The 6800-nt window shown below is 36.9% G+C and overlaps 1 pseudogene; it reads left to right on the top strand.

The window, feature by feature from the left end:
- The first annotated feature begins 5396 nt into the window (after positions 1-5396).
- LOC143391527 (estradiol 17-beta-dehydrogenase 11-like) lies at positions 5397-6476 on the top strand (annotated as a pseudogene).
- Positions 6477-6800: the final 324 nt, after the last annotated feature.

The following is a 6800-nucleotide window of genomic DNA, read 5'->3' as shown; positions in this document are numbered from 1 at the left end:
GAGACATGTCTCACTAAGTTACTTAGACCTCGCTAAATTATTGAGGCTGACTTGAACTTTTGATCCTCCTTCCTCAGCCTCCAGAGACCCTGGGATTACAAGCTTGAACCACTGCACCCAAGTAATTCATCTTTTTTTTTTTTTTTTTAATATTTAGTTAGTTAGTTGTAGTTGGACATAATACCTTTATTTTATTTATTTATTTTTATGTGGTGCTAAGAATCAAACCCAGGCCTCGAATGTGTTAGGCAAGCACTCTACCACTGAGCCACAACCCCAGCCCACTAGTTCATCTTATTCTTAAACAATAGTGAAAGATAAGTGGTTACTACAGTGTATTAGTTAGCTTTCCATTACTATAACAAATATCTGAAATAAATAAATGTTGGGAAACAGATTTGGAATCCCAGCAGGTAAAGGAAGATGCAAGGTGCAATTTGGATAGTAGACACTCTTTGTTCAGAGGTGGCAGCAGCCTCTCACCCCCAGCCTCGGGTTCTAGCTTCATTTTGCCCCCTGAGCCGTTTCCATAGGCCTTTTTTTATATTCACATTGTCAATAGGGTTACATAAGTGCTCACAAGCAAATGTTTATGACCTTGAGTACATATGCTGAATCAGGGTGTTCATGTCCTTGGCTACATACTAAAATCATAGCCCTTTGGAATCTTTGGCAAGGAAGCCTAACTATAGCCATTCAAGGCCTGCCCTACAATAAACTTTAAAAGAAGAAAGATTTGCCAGATTCAGTGATGCACACCTGTAGTCCCAGCAGCTCAAGAAACTGAGGCAAGAAGATTGCAAGTTTGAGGCCAGCCTGGGTAATTTAGCGAGACACTATCTCAAAATAAAAACAGCTGGGGATATAGCTCAGTGCACTGGGTTCAATCCCCAGAACCACCAAAAAATTAAAAAATAAATGTCATCAGGGAATTACAAATTAACACAGAGATACATTGTCCACCTATTGGAATAATAAAACTCTAAATACTAATGATACTAAATGCTGGTGAAGCTATGGAGGAACAGGAACTCTCATTCGTTGCTGGTGGAAATGCAAAATGGTACAGCCACTTTGGAAGAAAGTTTGGCAGTTTCTTATAAAACTACGAATATTCTAACCATATGATCTGGCAATCACACTCCTTGATATTTACCCAAAGGAGTCGGAAACATGGTCACAAAAAACCTGCATACAATTGTTTATAACAGCTTAATTCACAATTGCCAAAACTTAAAAGCAACCAAAATGTCCTTTAGAAAATGAACGGACAAATAAACTGTGCTATCTCCAGATAATAAAATATTACTTAATGCTAAAAAGCAACAAGATTAAGACATGAAAAGACATAGAGTGATCTTAAATGAGCATTACTAAGTGAAAGAAACCAATCTGAAAAGACTACATACTATATAATTCCAAACATAGTCATCCCTCAGTTTCAATAAGGGATTGCTTCCCAGCTTCCCCGCCCACCCCCACCTCCTGCAATGGATACTAAAATCTCTGGGTGTTCAAGTCCCTTATATAAAACAGTATAGTAGTTGGGCTGGGGTGTGGCTCAAGCGGTAGCGCGCTCGCCTGGCATGCGTGCAGCCTGGGTTTGATCCTCAGCATCACATACAGACAAAGATGTTGTATCCTCCAAATACTAAAAAATAAATATTAAAATTCTCTCTCCTCTCTCTCACTCTTTCTTTAAAAAAAAAACACAGTGTAGTATCTGTATATAATCTATACACATCCTGAATACTTTAAATCATATCTACATTAATTACCTACTACAAGTAAATGCTATTGTATTGTTTAGGGATTGATAGCAAGAAAGAAGTCTGTATATGTTCAGTATACACAAAAATTTTTTCCCCAATATTTTCAATCTGCAGTTGATTGAATCTGCAAATGTAGACTACAGGGAGATGGAAGACCAACTATGACATCCTATAAAAGTATGAAAACAATAAAAATATCAGTTATTCCAAGGGTTAGTGGAGAGGAATAAACAGATGGAGTACAGAGGATTTTGAGGGAAGTGCAAATACTCTGTGTGAAAATAGTAGGTATATGTCATTATACATGTGTTTAAACCCAGGGAATGTACTAATGTACTAAACTACTATAAGCTCTGGGCTTTGGATGATAATAATGAATCAGTCTATATTCACCAGTTGTAACAAATATGCCATACTGGTACAGGATTTTTCTTGATAAACTTTTTTTTTTTCGTGGTGTTGGAGATCAAACCAAGGCCTTGCACCTGCTAGTCAAGCACTCAAACACTGAGCTACATTCCCAGCCTTGGTGCAGGATGTTGATAATGGGGCAAGCCCTGCAGGTAAGGGAACAGGAGATACATGGGACTCTGTGCTTTTAGAACAACAAAAATAAAGGATTTGTTCTGACATACACTAATAGACATGAGAATTCAAACCACTGAAATATTGTCTTCTACCATCTGATTGGCAAAAAAAAAAAAAAAAAAACCCAGACAATTTGGTAACACTATTGGTGAAGCTGTGGAAAAACAGACACTTGCTTACTCCACTGATAAGATTGTAAATTTCTATAAGCCCATTAGAGGACTTTGGCAACATCTTTCAAAATTGCAAACTTACACTTTCAACACAATTTCCTTTAGAGAAAGTTATTCTAAGGATATATTCCCCATGTGTGAAATAATGTGTGTACAAGTGTATTCATTGCAATTGTTTTTGTGATATCAAGAGACTGAAAACAGATAAAATGTGTAACTTTAAATAAATTATAACTCAAACAAAACTGCCTTGAGAATGAGGAAGCTATGTACTGATATGGAAAGATCTTCTAGATGAATTAATAGAAAAGCAAGATATAAAATTATGTTTATCTTTTTCTTTAAGTTTAAACAAGAAGAAAAATATATCCATATTCCTATGTGTTATTTATGTAAATAACATTATCTGGAAAGATACATAAGAAACTACTGATAGTAGTTACCTGTTTTAGAGCCAGTGGGAACTGAACAGATGAGGAATATAAATAGAATATTTTTCTCTGTGTACTTAAAAAAAATTAAACCATCTGAATGTGTTACATATTCAGTAAAGTAAATATTTAGACACATACCACACAAAAAAATATAGCCAATATCCAAGCTGTGAATGTGTATGCCACTCCTAATGGGAAAACACACCAAATATCAGTTTGCTTTTGTTTGAATGTAGGAGTTATAATTTTAAATGATTTTTATACAGATACATACATGTGCACAAATATACATACATACATATATCTGGCTTCCAAGAAAGAGTATTCCCTGACATTCAGGAGTTGGACCGGCACTATCAGCTGCTGGGCCTTATTGTTGGAGATTGAACTCAGGGCTCTGTGCATACTAAGGAAGTTCTACTTATCCCAGCCTCTCAGCTAGGTCTTGATGTTTCCTATTAAATATAAATTATTTCATAAAACATCAACAGCAGACAGGCCACCCTGGAGTATAACAAACCAAGGCAAAGCAAGACACTCTGTAATCATGTCCAACCACAGCAAAACATGAACATTGTTCAAGCCACAAACCAACATCCTGCTCTCCTGTCTAATGAGTGTTTGCTTCTTTACCAATTAATCTCAATTTAGGCTGTCTTCCATATGAGTAAGATTTATTGAGACACTCAATCAGATTTGTTACTGATTTGAGGGGCAGGGGGTGGTTACTGGGGATTGAACTTGGAGGTACTCCACTACTGAGCTACATCCCCAGCCCTATTTTGTATTTTAGAGACAGGGTCTCACTGAGTTGCTTAGCCTCATTTTGCTGAGGCTGGCTTTGAACTCGGGATTCTCCTGCTTCAGCCTCCTGAGTCACTGGAATTACAGGTATGCGCCACCATGCCCAGCTGTCCCTGCTTTTTGATATGTCACATCCAGAGTGATTTGTACCCTTTGTACCCTATCCCAAATCATCCAACCACCTTACTTAAGTCCTGAATAAGTCCTTTAGTAAGAAGGAGTTGTTCTTACTGAAAGGCCGCCAATTCCCCATACTGTGTGTTCTCTGCTGTTGCAGTTAGTAATAACCAAACTTGTTAGACTACAGGAATGTTCCTGGTGATCTTTGAAGATCATTGACAAGATATGCAACATATATATTAGATAATTTCCAGATTAATCTAGCGTTTAAACTTTAGATTCTGCCACAAGAAAACCTGGATTCAAATCTGTTCTAGCCCAATCAGCTGAAGACCACCAGAGACAAGCTGGTAGGTGACAGTCATGTTAACTGACACCTTGCTATGAGGGAGAATCTACACTAGAAGAACCATAAAGCATCGAACCATAAAGCATCTCATTAAGACAAAGAATTTGGTAAAAAGGTAGAATTCAGGTGTCACTGAGGTAAGTAGTGTTTTGATAAGTTCAAAGTGAAACAGCTATTTGTAGACAGATTAACATAGGTTTGGACAGTTAGTGGACTAAGGATTAAGTTTCCTCGGATACTACAAAGTTAAGATAGAGATGGGGGCTGGAGATGAAGCTCAAGCGGTAGTGGTAGCGCGCTTGCCTGGCATGCGTGCAGCCCGGGTTCAATCCTCAGCACCACATACAAATAATGATGTTGTGTCCACCAAAAACTAAAAAAATAAATAAATTAAAAAAAAAAAGATAGAGATGGGATGTTGTATCTGTAACGTATCTGAAACTGTGCACTTAGCCTGGAAATCAAGGCAACTTCCCGATTATCAAAGTGACTTAGAACCTCTAGGCAAACATAATCTGTTTCCCTTTAATTGACAGTACTTCAAACAACAAATTTTCTGTTAGTCTATGATTTTAGAAAAGGAGGTTTCTCAGTAAGAAAGCAGTAGTCACTCAAAAGAAGAGTCATTAAGACACTCCATTGCTCCAGCATAACCTTGAGAGAAACATTAATTCTTGCCAACTTTGTAGCTGCCTTTATCGCTCTCTGTCCTCCCACCTTGAGGAATGACAGGCCAGACTTTGGCTTTCTCAGATCCCATCTATGCCTCTTACTATGTATTTTCACACAAGTGACTTGACCTCTTATACCTCTATTACCTCAACCATATATTAGGGTTAATAATAACATCTATAATATAGTGTTGTTATAAGAATAATGAGATACTCTTTGTAAAGAGACTAACATGGTACCTGGACATAATATAGTGCATTCCCAATAAATGATTTATCAAAACAGAAGTAGACTTCCTACCTCTATCAAATGAGTTGTTTCTCCTGATCTAGGATAGAAAAACAAAACCTATCCTGAGAGTCTGTTAAGTTTCAACCTGTTGTGTAAGACTCCATTGATGGGATCTTTGACCACTCAGCTCTCCAAAGCTGTTTAGACTGTTTGGTAAAAGAAAACATAACCAAAGCTCACAGCAACAAAAAAGATGAATTTCCTTGTGGAGTTAGTCCTGCTTCTATCTTTACTGTTCATTTTCTATTTAGAATCTTTTGTCAAGCTTTTTATTCCTAAAAAAGGAAAATCAGTCACTGGAGAAATCGTCCTGATTACTGGAGCTGGACATGGAATTGAGTGGCTGACTGCCTATGAATTTGCCAAACTTAAAAGCAAACTGGTTCTCTGGGATATCAATAAGTATGGCATAGAGGAAACGGCAGCTGAATGCAGAAAACTGAGTGCCCAGGCTCATTCCTTTATAGTAGACTGCAGTAACCTAGAAGATGTTTACAACTCTGCAAAGAAGGTGAAAACAGAAATTGGAGATATTAGTATTTTAGTAAAAAATGCTGGTGTAGTCTACACATCAGATTTGTTTTCTACACAAGACCCTTAAATTGAAAAGACCTTTGCAGTCAATACACTTGCACATTTTTGGACTAAAAAGGCATTTCTCCCATCGATGATGAAGAATAATCATGGTCACATTGTCACTGTGGCTTCAGCAGCTGGGCTAATTGAGGTTCCCTTCTTTTTTTTTTTTTTTTTTTTTTTTTTTGAGAGAGAGAATTTTAATATTTATTTTTTAGTTATCGGCGGACACAACATCTTTGTTTTGTATGTGGTGTTGAGGATCGAACCTGGGCCGCACGCATGCCAGACTAGCGCGATACCGCTTGAGCCACATCCCCAGCCCATTGGGGTTCCCTTCTTACTGGCTTATTGTTTAAGTAAATTTGCTGCTGTTGGATTTCATGGAGCTTTGACTGAAGAACTGAATGCCTTCGAAAAAAAATGGAATCAAAACAACCTGTCTTTACCCTAATTTCATAAACACTTCATCAAAAATCCAAGCAGCAATTTGGGACCCACCCTGAAACCTGAGGAAGTGGTCAAGAAGCTAATGAATGGGATCCTGCCTGAGAAAAGAATGGTTTTGGTTCCATCCTCTCTAAATTTTTTACTTATCTTGGAAAAGTTCTTACCTCAACGTTTCCAGGAAATTTTAAAAAGAAGAGCAAACATTAAGTTTGATGCAGTTATTGGATATAAAGTAAAAGAACAATAAGCACCTGATTTTCTTAAAAACTTAATTACCAGGTTTAAGTTTTTTCATCTAATAATAATAAAAACTTTAATATTTTAAATCATTTTCCCTTATTATCCTATTTTCCTCAATATCACCTTTTGGGGACATGCCATACTGGCTTTACCACCTGTTCTGTAGGTAAAAGCTAACTTCATATAATACAGACATAGATCTTAAGAGTTGACCTTATGGAAAATGAGGAGAAAAGAACAAAAGCAATTTCATCACAATAATTTCTCAGATTTTGTGACTCATCTACAGGTTTTCAAAATTTGTACTATAAATGTTTAAGATATCATATTT

The sequence above is a fragment of the Callospermophilus lateralis genome, chromosome 2, assembly GCF_048772815.1.
Source record: "Callospermophilus lateralis isolate mCalLat2 chromosome 2, mCalLat2.hap1, whole genome shotgun sequence".
NCBI lineage: Eukaryota > Metazoa > Chordata > Mammalia > Rodentia > Sciuridae > Callospermophilus > Callospermophilus lateralis.
Note: the sequence above shows the minus strand (reverse complement) of the source record. Positions and strands in the feature narration are given on the sequence as shown.